General features: G+C 43.4%; 1 protein-coding gene across 6 annotated transcripts in view; it reads left to right on the forward strand.

Moving 5' to 3' along the window:
- SLC35D4 (solute carrier family 35 member D4) overlaps positions 1-14,846 on the forward strand; it is a 119,844-nt gene that overhangs the window by 9,608 nt on the left and 95,390 nt on the right. The gene's annotated exons all lie outside the window — the stretch shown is intronic.

A 14,846-nucleotide genomic window follows, 5' to 3' on the forward strand; every position in this document is an offset into this window, starting at 1 on the left:
TAGTTTGTAGTGGGTTGATAACAGGTGTCACAGCTCAGAATCTCCAGTCACCCTGGGCCTTGGGCAGAGGGGTGTTACCAGGTAGCAAGCAGCAGGGACCCAGGCCCAGGGCTCCTTCATGAGCTGGGCGGAACTGGGTTTGTGTTTCTTGTGGCTGCTATTTCCTACCAGGCTTGGCTTTCTGATGATGTCAGTAGAGAACCAAAGTTCAGCTTTGCTACGTGACTGGACTTGTTCGCTGTGTGACTGCGGACTTGTGCAGAGATAGCGGCAGTTGGGCTCTACTCAGAAAGGAAACAACCCCAGGAGGACAGTTTGGAGTTCCCAGTGACATCATGGACATCCCCATCACCCGTGGAGTGAAAGTGTAAGTCATTCAGTCATGTCCAACTCTTTGTGACCCCATGGACTATACAGTCCATGGAATTCTCCAGGCCAGAATACTAGAGTGGGTAGCCTTTTTCTTCTCCAGGGATCTTCCCAACCCAGGGATTGAACCCAGGTCTCCCACATTGTGGGATTCTTTACCAGCTGAACCACAAGGGAAGCCCCTCACCCATGGAGGGTGGGCCCCAAATTGGTCCTTTTTTTTTTTAATTGGAGGATAATTGCTTTACAATGTTGTGTTGGTTTCTGATATACAACAGTGTGAATCAGCCTTAAGTATACATATTATCCTCTCCCTCTTGAGCCTGCCTCCCACGTCTCCCTCTGACCCCTCTAGGTCGTCACAGAGCACTGGACTGAACTCCCTGTGTTATATAGCAACCTCCTACTAGCTATCTATTTTAAGCATGGTAAGTATATATATTTACCATGTGTATGGGCTTCCCAGGTGGCACTAGTGGTAAAGAACCTGCCTGCCAATGCAGAAGACATAAAAGACACGGGTTTGACCCCTGAGTCAGGAAGATCCTCTAGAGGAGGGCATGGCAACCCACTCCAGTATTCTTGCCTGGAGAATCCCATGGATGGAGGAGCCTGGCAGTCTATAGTCTAGTCTATAGGGTCGCAAAGAGTAGGACACACCTAAAGCGACTTAGCATGCATTCACCATGTGTATATATTTCAGTGCTACTCTCTCAATTCATCGCACCCTCTCCAAATTGGTCTTTAATAGCCTATGCCATTGAGAGTTCATTTAAACTGTCCTTGTAGCCGGGAGCACAGGAGAATCCTAGATTCCCTCTCAAACAAGTCACAGAACCTACCACCACGCTTCTTCCATTGCAGAGAGGCCATGACAGCTGTGTGGGTCAGCCTCTGGCCATGTCATGTACTGACTCCACCAACTGACCCAATGGAATCGTTCTTCTCCCAGGATGTTTGCCCAGCACCCAGTTGTTATCACCAGGTGCTGGATGATACCCTGGGAGGCTCTATCTTAGAAGGAGAGCACTGGTTTTCAGTCACAAGCTTGTCATTCTACATTAGCTCTTGCTGTTGTCAAAGCTTTGCAGAACATTGCAGTGATTTTTCTAGCCGATGTTGGAAGGCCTGAGAGCGAGCTTTCTGTATTTACAAAATGTGATCCTGAATGAACATTGTGACCTGTTTCAGCTGACAACGTTGTAGCACAGTGAGACCATGTCCTTCTGTTAGATTCTAGAACCACTGCTGAGGACAGACTCAGTTGTAAATTCACTGGAGACTTTATTTTATTTAAAAATTATTTATTTATTTTGGTTGTACCTCGGGGTATCCAGAATCTTAGTTCCCTGACCGGGGATTGAACCCATACCCCCTGTAATGGACGTGCGCTTTCTTAACCACTGGACCATCAGGGAAGTCTCTCACTGGAGACTTTAGATGTCATCTCCTGGCTCCTGTGTTACCAGGCTGTATATCTAAATAAAAATATTTTGAAGCCTACTTGTCACTTTTTGTCCGCTATATATATGAGAAAAAAATTTGCTCTCAAGGTTTTCAGTTAAGAGAAATTCTACGTTAGAAAAACAACCTGTGTCATAATATCTTTGTGACCAGAGAATTCTAATAGATGAAGAAGCCCCCACCCCTTAATTTTCCACTGAGAGTCTTTGCTGGAGAACCTTAACAAATATCTTTGATAAAGCCTGCAAATTAACTCAGCCCTGTCCGTAAAGAAATGAACAATGAGACAGCCAGCTAGGGTTGAGATTGTACTTCTTTTTAGTTATTGATTATTTATTGGTTTTTCAGTGAGCTAGCCCATCTTTGTCAAAGCTACTGGTGGTCCAAATTTCCCAAATAGTGTTGTAATGTATTGACATTTCATTTTGAATGACTCGTAGTTTTCTAAAAACTGAGCTTTGCTCACGGAAGAAATTCATGTGTTTTTGATATTCTTCCCTGTTGTTTTTGCTCCAGAGGAATACTTTACGCACATGCATGTGTTGGAATTACTTTGGGGGAATAATAATTACGTTGGGGGAATAATAAATCCAGCTTTCAAAACTTCCTCAAGAAACATGCTAAGAACCACCAAAAGAATAAAATAGGGAATAAAATCTGACTGGTGTTGGTCTGGTGATTGGGGTGGTACCTGGGGGGAGTCCAGGAGGCCAGTAATAGTAAAAGGACAAGATGTTTTTAAGTATCAGCTTTTTGGGGCTGATTTTGGTCTGCATTACTGCACGTGGGCTTTCTCTAGCTGTGGCACATGGGCTTCTCATTGTGGTGGCTTCCATTGTTGCAGAGCACGGGCTCTAGGGCCCTCGGGTTTCAGAAGTTGTGGTACGTGGGCTTAGTTGTCCCACAGCATGTGAAATCTTCCTGGACCAGGGATTGAACCCATGTCTTCTGCATTGGCAGATGGATTCTTAACCACTGGACCATCAGGGAAGTCCTCTTGAAGTATCAGCTTTTTTTGAAGTATCCTTCACAAATACAATTTAAAGTTATTCAGAGTATACAGTGGGGCTTCTCAGGTGGCTCAGTGGGTTAAGAATTGACCTGCCAATACAAGAGACACAGGAGACATGGGTTCAATCCCTAGGTGGGGAATATCCCCTGGAGTAGGAGATGGCAACTTGCTCCAGTATTCTTGCCTGGAGAATCCCATGGACAGAGGAGCCTGGTGGGCTACAGTCCATGGGGTCGCAAAGAGTTGGACATGACTGAGCGATTGAGCACACACGCACAAAGTATACAGTGTGGTGATGTAATTATATATATATATACACACACACATTGTGAAAGAGTCCCACCTTGCAGTTAATGAAGGCATCCATCACCTCGCTTATTTATTTATTGTGTGAGAACAGTTAAGTTTATTAGCAAATTTCAGTTATAGGGTACAATGTAAGCAGTTGTAGTCACTGTATGTTATGTTAGATTCTCATAGAATACATTGTTCATTGTTCGCCAATAATCAATATCAATATACATTATTCACCTTGTAGCTGAAAGTTTGTGTCCTTTTATCAAACGGAGCTGTTCCCTCTACTCCCTAGCCACTGACAACTACTTTTCTACTCAGTTGCTCTTAAGTTTGACTTTCTAAAAAAAGTTGACCCATTTAAGTGATACCATGCAGTATTGGTCTTTCTCTGGATGGGATGTTCTGACCTTTGACACTGCAGGCCATGCCCACACCACTCAGTGCAAAGGAATGTGCTAAACTCATTTATAATAGACTCACCGTGTGGCACTGTCACTCCCAGTTCACATGGCCCTTTCTGGCCTCTTAAATCTGTGGTATGAAATGTAAACATCCCTAGACTGTTAAGTCTTGCACATTAACTTGGATTTGTAGTCCCCTGGACCCTGTGCATGAGCAAGGTGCTTGTTTTCTTTCTCCCATCTATTAGAGATGAGATATGTACCTCTTCAATGGCAAGCCACTCCAGTACTCTTGCCTAGAAAATCCCATGGACGGAGGAGCCTGGTAGGCTGCAGTCCATGGGGTCACTACGAGTCAGACATGACTAAGCAACTTCACTTTCACTTTTCACTTTCACACATTGGAGAAGGAAATGGCAACCCACTCCAGTGCTCTTGCCTGGAGAATCCCAGGGATGGGGGAGCCTGGTGGGCTGCCATCTATGGGGTCACACAGAGTCGGACACGACTGAAGTGACTTAGCAGCAGCAGCAGCAGCATGTACCTCTTCTATCCTGCCTCACTTCATATTTGGGGACCTCTGTCCATAGTGCTCAGTCATGTCCAACCCTTTGCGACCCCGTGGACTGTAGCCCTCCTAGCTCCTCTGTCCATGGAATTCTCTAGGCAAGAATACTGGAGTAGGTTGCCATTTCCTACTACAAGGGCTGTTCCCCACCTAGGGACTGAACTGATGAGTGCGTTGCCATTTCCTACTCCAGGGGATCTTCCTGATCCAGGGATCAAACCTTCATCTCCTGCATTGGCAGGCAGATTCTTTACCTGTGAGCCACCAGGGAAGCTCCCTGATACCTTGCTGCTGCTGCTGCTAAGTCGCTTCAGTCGTGTCCGACTCTGTGAGACCCCATAGACGGCAGCCCACCAGACTCCCCTGTCCCTGGGATTCTCCAGGCAAGAACACTGGAGTGGGTTGCCATTTCCTTCTCCAATGCATGAAAGTGAAAAGTGAAAGTGAAGTCGCTCAGTCATGTCCGACTCTTCGCGACCCCATGGACTGCAGCCTACCAGGCTCCTCCGTCCGTGGGATTTTCCAGGCAAGAGTACTGCAGTGGGTTGCCATTGCCTTGATATCTTGGTCAAAGTTTGGAAACAGCTTTTGGGTCACTAGGTGTCAGTATAACACAGAGTTTTCAAGAATTCAGCTCAAGGATCCTGCCAGGCTCCCATGAACAGATAAACTGAGTGTTTTCAGAGAGCAGATGTTCCTTCAATAATGCATGCTCTATTTGAAAAACAAATGATTTAATTTAATTAGCCTTCATCTCAATAACAACAGTTTTAAGATTCATGCCAACAGACTATTGTTAGCTTCTTGCAAAATGCTTTATTCATCAGAGTTCTTAGGGACAGTAGAGTGTGCAGAAGCAGAAAACAAAAAGTACACCATGCAAACAAGATGCAGCATTTGTGCTAATAAATCATGTAGGGAAAATTGTGTGTCACCACTCTTTTTAAAGCAGACCCCGTAGCAAATAGTCCTTTAACAGAGTACAGTCTGCAATCTCTCAAAAGAAGTTGCTATGAGATCCCTCCTACACACACACACACACACACACACACATACACACATATGCATGCATGCATGCACTTCCTGGTTCAACAGCTCCCCAGAGGCCCTCCAACCACAGAGACTTCAGATTCTGCCAGGACCTTCTCAGGATTTGATCCTGTCTTGCTTCCTTTGATAGAACAATGCAAGGGTAAACCCAGATGGTGCCACCTTATGAATTAAAGGTGGAGAGGAGGTGCTCCTTTGTTCTAGTAGGCTGTTGAGTGTCTTGGAATCACGCAGTGTTGGAGCTGCCAAGGAGCATCTCCATCAGCTCAGGCTGCTGGCACAAAAGACCATGGGTTTAAATAGACATTAGACATTTACCTCTCACAGTTCTGGAGGCTGGGATGTCCAGGATCAAGGTGCCAGTGTGGTTGGGTTCTGGGGAAGGCATCTTCTGGGTTTATAGATGTTTGCTTTCTTGTTGGGCTGCCCTGGTAAAGAATCTGCCTGCCAGTACAGGAGACACGGGTTCAATCCCTGGGTTGGGCAGATCCCCCAGAGGAGGAATGGCAACCCACTCCAGTGTTCTTGCCTGGGAAATCCCATGGACAGAGGAATCTGGCGGGCTGCAGTCCATGGGGTCGCAAAGAGTCAGACACGACTCAGCATCTGAGCACACATGCGTGCATGAGCTCTGTCTTGCTGTATCTTCACATGGTGGTGGTGTGTGTAGGAAACAGAGAGAGATCGATGAAGCAGAGAGAATAGAGGAGGCATGCTCTCCTGTCTCTTCTTACAGGGGCACTAATTCCATCATGAGGGCCACGCCCTGATGGTCTGATTACCTCCCAAGAGCCCTGCCTCCTTCCATCACACTAAGCGTTAGAATTGCAACATAGGAATTTTGGGAGGACATTAACATGCAGTTCATAGCAGAGAATAAATCAGTATAGGTCCTTGGAAGGCAATTATATAACCAATTGCAAACTTTAATAGGTGTATCTTTGAACAGCAATTCCACTTCAGGAAATGTATTCTGAATATTGTGAACATCATGAATACGAGAGGAGAATATAGTCAAGGATAATCATTACTGCGTTAGAATAGTAAAACCCTAGGCTGAACTTTGATGTTCAGCCGTAGCATGGGATATGCGTGTGCTCAGTCCCTCAGTTGTGTCTGACTCCTGGCAACCCTATGGACTGTAGCCTGCCAGCATAGGATATAATTATTAATGAGTTGGGGATGACCTTTTTGACATGGGAAGGTGTTAAGCAGGTTATAAAACAACCTGTATAGTTGGATCCAATTTTTGTTGAAGTGTTCACATACGTGCATATGGGTACTGTTTGGAAAGAGTTCTAACATGAAAGGTACCATTTTTTATTTTTATTTTTTATTTTTTTTTAACATCTCAAGAAAACGTTTATTCATACACAAAACTCTTTCCTTGGGGTCCACTTTCCACAAAACCATTTTATCACTTTCTGTACCCATTTGTTCTCCCATCCTGGAACAGCCAACTGTAAGTCAGACCTACTACCTTTTTCCTTCATAAAATGTAACTTCAATCTTCATACCTTCTTTACTGAACACACACATCTTACTTCCCTTAAGCAACCAAGAATTGACCTTTATATTAGCATTCTATAGATTGGTGAACATAAATACCAGTGATAACTAAAAATTTTAGCAAACATCTCAGGATGGCATCAAACATTATTTATTAATAGTCTAAAATAGTTTTTCTGTAAGTTAGTATTCAGTAGTGAACGTTTCAGAATCTTATTTTATTTGGAAATGACCTAGCTATTCAATAAACTTTTGTTACTTAATTTAGCACAACCTTAGAAATTCAGGTTACCAAAATCTAGAGAAACTGTTTTAGACAGTTTATTAGACAGTTTAAGTTTATTTTTAATCTTAATAGAGTTTATCTAAAAGCTCATGTCTCATTTACATTTCTTAGAAGTTTTTTTTTTCACTCAAGGTAATTTCTTTGTCGACAAACTTGTAACAGATATGATATTTAATTTATATAGAACCTAGGTGCAATGAAAATATTCTACTTAATGTTAATTACTCTAAGACATGTCTATATTAGATAGATCAACAAACATTAATATCAGGTATTTAATACTGAATATTTTCCACTTTACTTGAACCTGGAATTTATTAATTTAGAATTATCTGATTTGTAAGCGCTTACCCTTTAAGCCAATTAAATAGAGCTCATTTACAAATTAACTTCAAAAATATTACTCAGAGACAAAGACATACCAAGACATATTAAGACAGACACAGTGTGAGTCTTTAGTCATGAATTAGACATTACAATATAAAATTTACTAAATTTATAAAACAGTTGGACCGATTCTATAGGGGGTCGGCGGAGGGACCCCATAAACAATAAAAGAGCATAAGGAAGGAGAGTCACCCAGTCCCCGCCAGTCTCTATTGCCAATTTTGCAAATGTTTCCTTTAGGGTCCGATTCATCCTTTTTACTTGACCCGAGCTCTGGGGATTGTATTCGCAGCGTAATTTTCATTTAATCTCCATAGCCAAAACCAATCCCTGAACAACTTTATCTTAGCCAAATTCCTTGGTCTCCGGGCAGCTGCTCGGAGGCCTGCCATAAGAGTCTGGCGGTACACTCGGAGATGCTCCCTACCTTCTGCGCGCTCAAAGTCCCACTGGGGCCGGGTCAATGGAAATCCCTCATCAATTAGGTTCGGCTGCAGGGTGGGCCTCCCGTCCACACCCCGGACATGTTTCCGAGCTTCCGATAGAATCCGCTCCCGTTCTTCCGTGGTGAAGAGCACCTGTAACAGCTACTGACAGTCATCCCAGATGGGATTATGGGTGAAAAGGATAGAAACAAAAGGCTTTATCCATGCTGGTGGGTTTTCCACCAGATCTTGCCAGACCAGGATATAGGGCATCTGGTCCGGGTGGCCGGAAGGGCCGGGCGTGAGAACCTTCCCCCAACAGCCGGATGGTGGGCAGGCTGAAGGTTCCCTCCCTCGGCCACCCGACATTAAAAGTGGGCCACTCCGAGGAGCAGAGCGTCACCAGCTTATTCCTCTTCACTAGCAGAGACAAGTCTCACGCCCTAGATTTAAAGTCAGAGAAATGATCCATCATGAGGGAGAGCGGGGTAGAGCTTCCTTGACCCAGGACCACAGAATAGATTACGGGAGAGAAAAGACACAGGAGAGAGACAGAGACAATGCCGGCACACACGATAACACGACAAACGGAAGACAGACAAACGTCGGCCGAAAATACACTACTAGGTCTCTGAGACCTCTGAGGCTTCCTGCAGTTTAAAGTAACCTTACCGAAGGGCGTCCACTGCCCACCAGATTCCGGATCGGGAGAGACCTCCTCTCTCCCGCAGAGCCAGCTGCCTTCCAGCGCAAATGCTGGGCCTCGGCCTTATGCCAGCTACGGCGACCAATTCGCCCCTGAACAGACCTTGCAGATCCAGCTGCCTTCCAGCGCGAATGCTGGGCCTCGGCCTTACGCTGGCTACGGCGATCGCCCCTGAACAGACCTTGCACCGGTGCTATAATCAGCCCTCCTCCGGGCTGATGAACCCCTTCTGCCGGGAGAGCGTTATTCTCCCCAGTCAGAGGGATCCCGGACGAGCCCCCAAATGTTATGCCCTGAGTCCGGTCCCCCCATACTGGTAGAATAAGACACTCGCAGCAATGCAAAAGCAAGAATGGGGTTTATTTCTAGCTCGAGCTAGGGCTCATGCCTCCTCCAGTGCAGTGGAGTGCTGACAAGAGCCTAAAGGTACCATTTTTTAATAAGAAAAAGAGATTCAGTTATCATAGGAAACAAAATAACTGCCTCTATTCCAGGTTTCTCAGTTCTTGTCCATTGAAGAAAAACATGTTTGTTTTTTAATGCACTTTTTTGTTTTATGGTTGTAGGTTACAACATGATTGTTGTAAATGTTTATTGAATTTGAAATTGTTACGGCTCCTCCATTGGGGCCATTTTAGAGAGGCAGATGACAGGATATAGAAATTTTTTGCTTTCATCCCTGTCCTTGGAAACTGAGTAGCTGTAAGCACAAACAATTCTGTTCAGAGCAAAGTCTCTGAAGGGCTTGAGAAAAGCAGAGGAAGAAATGTGAATTAGGGTCATGACAGCAGTTTCCTGATGTATCTTGTTGCTTTCTACTGAACTAGCAAGAGCAGGGAAAACTTTTTTTTTAAGTTACAAAAATAATTCATGGCGATTCATTCAGCAAATATTTGAGCATCTACTGTATAAGCCTTTTCCAGTCCTGTGGCCATTGCTGAGTTTTCCAAATTTGCTGGCATATTGAGTGCAGCACTTTCACAGCATCATCTTTCAAGATTTGAAATAGCTCAACTGGAATTCCATCACCACCACTAGCTTTGTTTGTAGTGATGCTTTCTAAGGCCCACTTGACCTCACATTCCAAGATGTCTGGCTCTAGGTCAGTGATCACGTTATCGTGACTATCTTGCTCGTGAAGATCTTTTTTGTACAGTTCTTCTGTGTATTCTTGCCACCTCTTCTTAATATCTTCTGCTTCTGTTAGGTCCCTACCATTTCTGTCCTTTATCGAGCCCATCTTTGCATGAAATGTTCCCTTGGAATCTCTAATTTTCTTGAAGAGATCTCTTGTTTTTCCTATTCTGTTGTTTTCCTCTATTTCTTTGCATTGATCGCTGGCGAAGGCTTTCTCATCTCTCCTTGCTATTCTTTGGAACTCTGCATTCAGATGCTTATATCTTTCCTTTTCTCCTTTGCTTTTCGCTTCTCTTCTTTTCACAGCTATCTGTAAGGCCTCCTCAGACAGCCATTTTTCTTTTTTGCATTTCTTTTCCATGGGGATGGTCTTGGTCCCTGTCTCCTGTACAATGTCACGAACCTCCGTCCAGAGTTCATCAGGCACTGGAAAAGGTCAGTCTTCATTCCAATCCCAAAGAAAGGCAATGCCAAAGAATGCTTAAACTACCGCACAATTGCACTCATCTCACACGCTAGTAAAGTCATGCTCAAAATTCTCCAAGCCAGGCTTCAACAATATGTGAACCGTGAACTCCCAGATGTTCAAGCAGGTTTTAGAAAAGGCAGAGGCACCAGAGATCAAATTGCCAACATCCGCTGGATCATGGAGAAAGCAAGAGAGTTTCAGAAAAACATCTATTTCTGCTTCATTGACTATGCCAAAGCCTTTGACTGTGTGGATCACAATCAACTGTGGAACATTCTGAAAGAGATGGGAATCCCAGACCACCTGACCTGCCTCTTGAGAAACCTGTATGCAGGTCAGGAAGCAACAGTCAGAACTGTACATGGAACAACCGACTGGTTCCAAATAGGAAAAGGAGTGCGTCAAGGCTGTATATTGTCACCTTGCTTATTTAACTTCTATGCAGAGTACATCATGAGGAACGCTGGGCTGGAAGAAGCACAAGCTGGAATCAAGATTGCTGGGAGAAATATCAATAATCTCAGATATGCAGATGATACTACCCTTATGGCAGAAAGTGAAGAGGAACTCAAAAGCCTCTTGATGAAAGTGAAAGAGGAGAGTGAAAAGGTTGGCTTGAAGCTCAACATTCAGAAAACAAAGATCATGGCATCTGGTCCCATCACTTCATGGGAAATAGATGGAAAAACAGTGGAAACAGTGTCAGACTTTATTTTTTTGGGCTCCAAAATCACTGCAGATGCTGATTGCAGCCATGAAATAAAAGACGCTTACTCCTTGGAAGGAAAGTTATGACCAACCTTGATAATATATTAAAAAGCAGAGACATTACTTTGCCAACCAAGATCCGTCTAGTCAAGGCTATGGTTTTTCCCGTTGTCATGTATGGATGTGAGAGTTGGACTGTGAAGAAAGCTGATCGCCGAAGAATTGATGCTTTTGAACTGTGGTGTTGGAGAAGACTCTTGAGAGTCCCTTGTACCGCAAGGAGATCCAACCAGTCCATTCTAGGGGAGATCGATCCTGGGTGTTCATTGGAAGGACTGATGCTAAAGCTGAAACTCCAATACTTTGGCCACCTCATGCGACGAGTTGACTCACTGGAAAAGACTCTGATGCTGGGAGGGATTGGGGGAGGGAGGAGAAGGGGACGACAGAGAATGAGATGGCTGGATGGCATCACTGACTCAATAGACATGAGTTTGAGTGAACTCCGGGAGTTGGTGATGGACAGGGAAGCCTGGCGTGCTGTGATTCATGGGGTCGCAAAGAGTCGGTCACGACTGAGAGACTGAACTGAACTGATGGCTTAGATGGTAAAGAATCCGCCTGCAATGTAGGAGACCCGGGTTCAATCCCTGAGTTGGGAAGATCCCCTGGAGAAGGAAATGGCAACCCACTTCAGTATTATTGCCTAGAGAATCCACCCATGGACAGAGGAGCCTGGCGGGTTACAGTCTACGGGATTGCAAAGAGTTGGACACAACTGAGCAACTAACACACACACACATATCCCACAGCAGTATATGAAGACATTAATTTTATGACCCCCCTATATTACATTATCGTTTTATAAAAACTGCTAGTTTCTTGGGCAAAACTTGGTATATCATTGGCTTAGTTTTTTAAATTATTTATTTATGTATTTTTAGCTCTGCTGGGTCTTTGTGGCTATGCTTGGGCTTTCTCTAGCTGCAAAGAGCAGAGGCTACTCTAGTTGCAGTGCATGGGCTTCTCATTGCAGTGCTCCTCTTGTTGCAGAGCACAGGCTCTAACTGGGCGGGCTTCACTAATTGCCACACGTAGACTCAGTAGTTGTGGCACATGGGCTTAGTTGCTCCCTGAGAACCAGGGATCAAACCCGTGTCCCCTGCGTTGGCAAGCGGATTCCTGTCCACTGTATCACAGGAAAGTCCAGTATACCATTGTTTTATTTAAAAATTCTTGTAGTATAATGGATGTTGAATAATTTTTCATATGTTTATTAGCCATTTGTGTTTCTTGTGTGTATGTGGGTATGAGAGAGAGACACAAACAAAAGCAGGGGAGAGAAAATTACCTATTTTTGTCATTTGACTGTTTTTCTTTTTCCTTTTGGGGAGTTGATTTTTCTGTCACTAATTTATAAACACTCATCCTACATCAAGCATATTAAACTCTAGCCGGTTTTATGTGTTGCCTATATTTTTTCCTGGTTTATTAATCATCTTTTCATTTTCTTCATGATATTTTTGGCCATTTTATATAGGCAGATCTCTCAATCTTTCCTAGTGGCATCTGTCCTTGGAGTTATGTATGGAAAACCCAGAAGCAGAACATTTATTCAATATTGTTTTTAATGTGCCATGCATTGCCCCGAGTGCTGCTTATTCATTCTCTTAGCTAATCATCTCAGTAGCCTTCTGAGCATTATTATCCCTATTTTATAAATGAAAAAAGTGAGATTTCAGTGCAAACTAGCTTTAGAGTTGGGGTAAAAACCAACTTGCTTTAGAGTTGATATAGACCTGCTAAGTAGGAAGGTTTGCCTGACCGTATTTCTTCTACTGCATACAACTCCCTGCTCTGTATTTGTGCATCCTTCCTGCCCCCACCCCTAGATGACTGTGATGACCCCTAGATAGCCCCTGTCCTAGATGCCCTGACCTAGAATATAGGGCACAGCCCACCCAGAGATGTGAGTGAAATCTGTCCATCTCTTAGAGCTGTTGGTTAAAGTTAGCTGACTGCTGGAACAGTCCTTGGAAGTGAAGAGAGCTAATCATAATTTCCAAGATTTGGGCAACCATGTGACCATTATAAGATTATAGTCTCCAGTGCCCAGAACTAGATACGATTTCCATCACTTACTGCTATATCTTCTCAGAAAAGAATCCTCAGTTTTAGCTGAGCTAACTAGGATGTCAAAATTATAGTTTCCTTTCTTCCTGAAGAAAGGATTTTAAAGAACTGCTTCAAGAGATGACAAAAATGCTAAGAAGCACCACCCTTGCAGCTCGTGCCTTCACCTTGTCTCCACACTGCCTGGAAGATAATGGAAAGTTCAGTTGTCCTGAATTTTATCTGCCCCAGTAGCTATTAAAAGGTCTGACCCCTCCATATTGTGAGACCCCACTCACAGTTGTGAAAACTCTGGAAGCCAGAGATTCAAATTCTAATTCCTGAAGCAGCCTGTGTATATTTTTTTCTGGTTGAAGTTCTTTCTTTTAAAAAAAAAAATTCTTTATTGAATTTCTTACAGTATCGTTTCTGTGGTACATTTTTTGTATTTTTGTCCACAAGGCATGTAGGATCTTAGCTCCCCAACCAGGGGTCTAATTGGCACCCCCTGCATTGGATGGCGAAGTCTTAACCAGCTGACCACCAGGGAAGTCCCCTTTCTCTTTTTTTTAACAACAAAAAGAAACATGTTTAATTGAGAGAAAAAAATTCTACTCTAGTAGTAAGATATGGAGGAAAATTTAGTCAGACCTTATGCCATGCTCTATACTTAACAGTACTTATAGAGATAGAATTTTTTTTTGGCTTAAAAATAACATAAATTTATTATCTTACACTTCTGGAGTCCGAAAGTCTAAGATGGCTTCACTTGGGATGACAAATCTTTGGCTGTAAAGACTTTGCTACAATTGAGAGATTTTCCCTCGTTTTTTGTGTTTCAAAACTTTGCAGTACAACCTTAACTTTTCAGAGGTCCCAGTTGCTTTTCAGAATCTGCAAACAATTTTTATGCAGAAAAAAAATGTTTATTTGTACACGTCTTCTAATTTTGCCGAAACTTTCTCTTTTTTAAAAAAAATACACATTTTAAAAATGTTGGTGGTATTTTCAAGCTGAACAGTCAGTACTGTTTTGTTTTTGTTTATTTATTTATTTTGGCTACACCGCACAGCATGTAGGATCATAATTCCTCAACCAGGGTTTGAACCCACGTCCCCTGCACTGGAAGGCAGACTCCCAACTGATGGACCACCAGGGAAGTCCCTATTGTGCAGATTTTAAAAATGATAACAGCATAGAAAATATTTAGCACAGGGCCTGGTTTGTAGGAAGGCTCAAACAATGTCAGTGGTGATGCTGGTAATATTAACACTGCTGTGAGCACCTTGTCAGTTGCTATGAGTTTTGGCTGAATGAATGTGTACAGGAGGTAGGGTTTGAAGGCCTTATTTGAGAATAAAAGCATTTGCATGCTGCATTCTCTGGGAGGTTGTGCAAAAAGCATGGCTGATGATAGATAAAGTCCCTGCTCGTGTTAATCCAATTAACAAAGAACATTTCTTGAACAGGCACCATCTGAGGAAAGCAGTTCATTGAGTTACTTGGGATTATTATGTTATATCCTGCAAGAATGCTTTCATTAATTCATATTTATTATTAGAATGACTCTGGGAACTCGCATTAGCAAAACGAATGCGTTTGTAACTAATGGGGAAAGCAAGCTGCACCCTCAGTGATGTGTGCCCTATGTAAAGCCTGGGATTTTGCTTTTCTTGAGGAGAGCAAGACCCTCAGCTGAGTTGAAACAGCAGTTCTGTGGTGTGGCCACAGTGTAATTGAAGAAATGCGCCCTTGAGAAGTCCTTAGAGATTTCTTGAACTGACATCCCAGGTTAACTGTTGAGGCTCAGCACATGGCCACCCAGCTCAAGTTCAAGCACTCGTTTCAATTCCATTCTTTAACACTGTGGGTCCTTTCGTGGTTTGATGGAGCTGTTTGGTACCTTGGTAGGTGTGTGTGTGCTTAGTAGCTCAGTCGTGTCTGAC

Source organism: Moschus berezovskii, chromosome 28 (assembly GCF_049115385.1).
Source record: "Moschus berezovskii isolate FMDL1 chromosome 28, NW_MosBer_1.0, whole genome shotgun sequence".
Classification (NCBI taxonomy): domain Eukaryota; kingdom Metazoa; phylum Chordata; class Mammalia; order Artiodactyla; family Moschidae; genus Moschus; species Moschus berezovskii.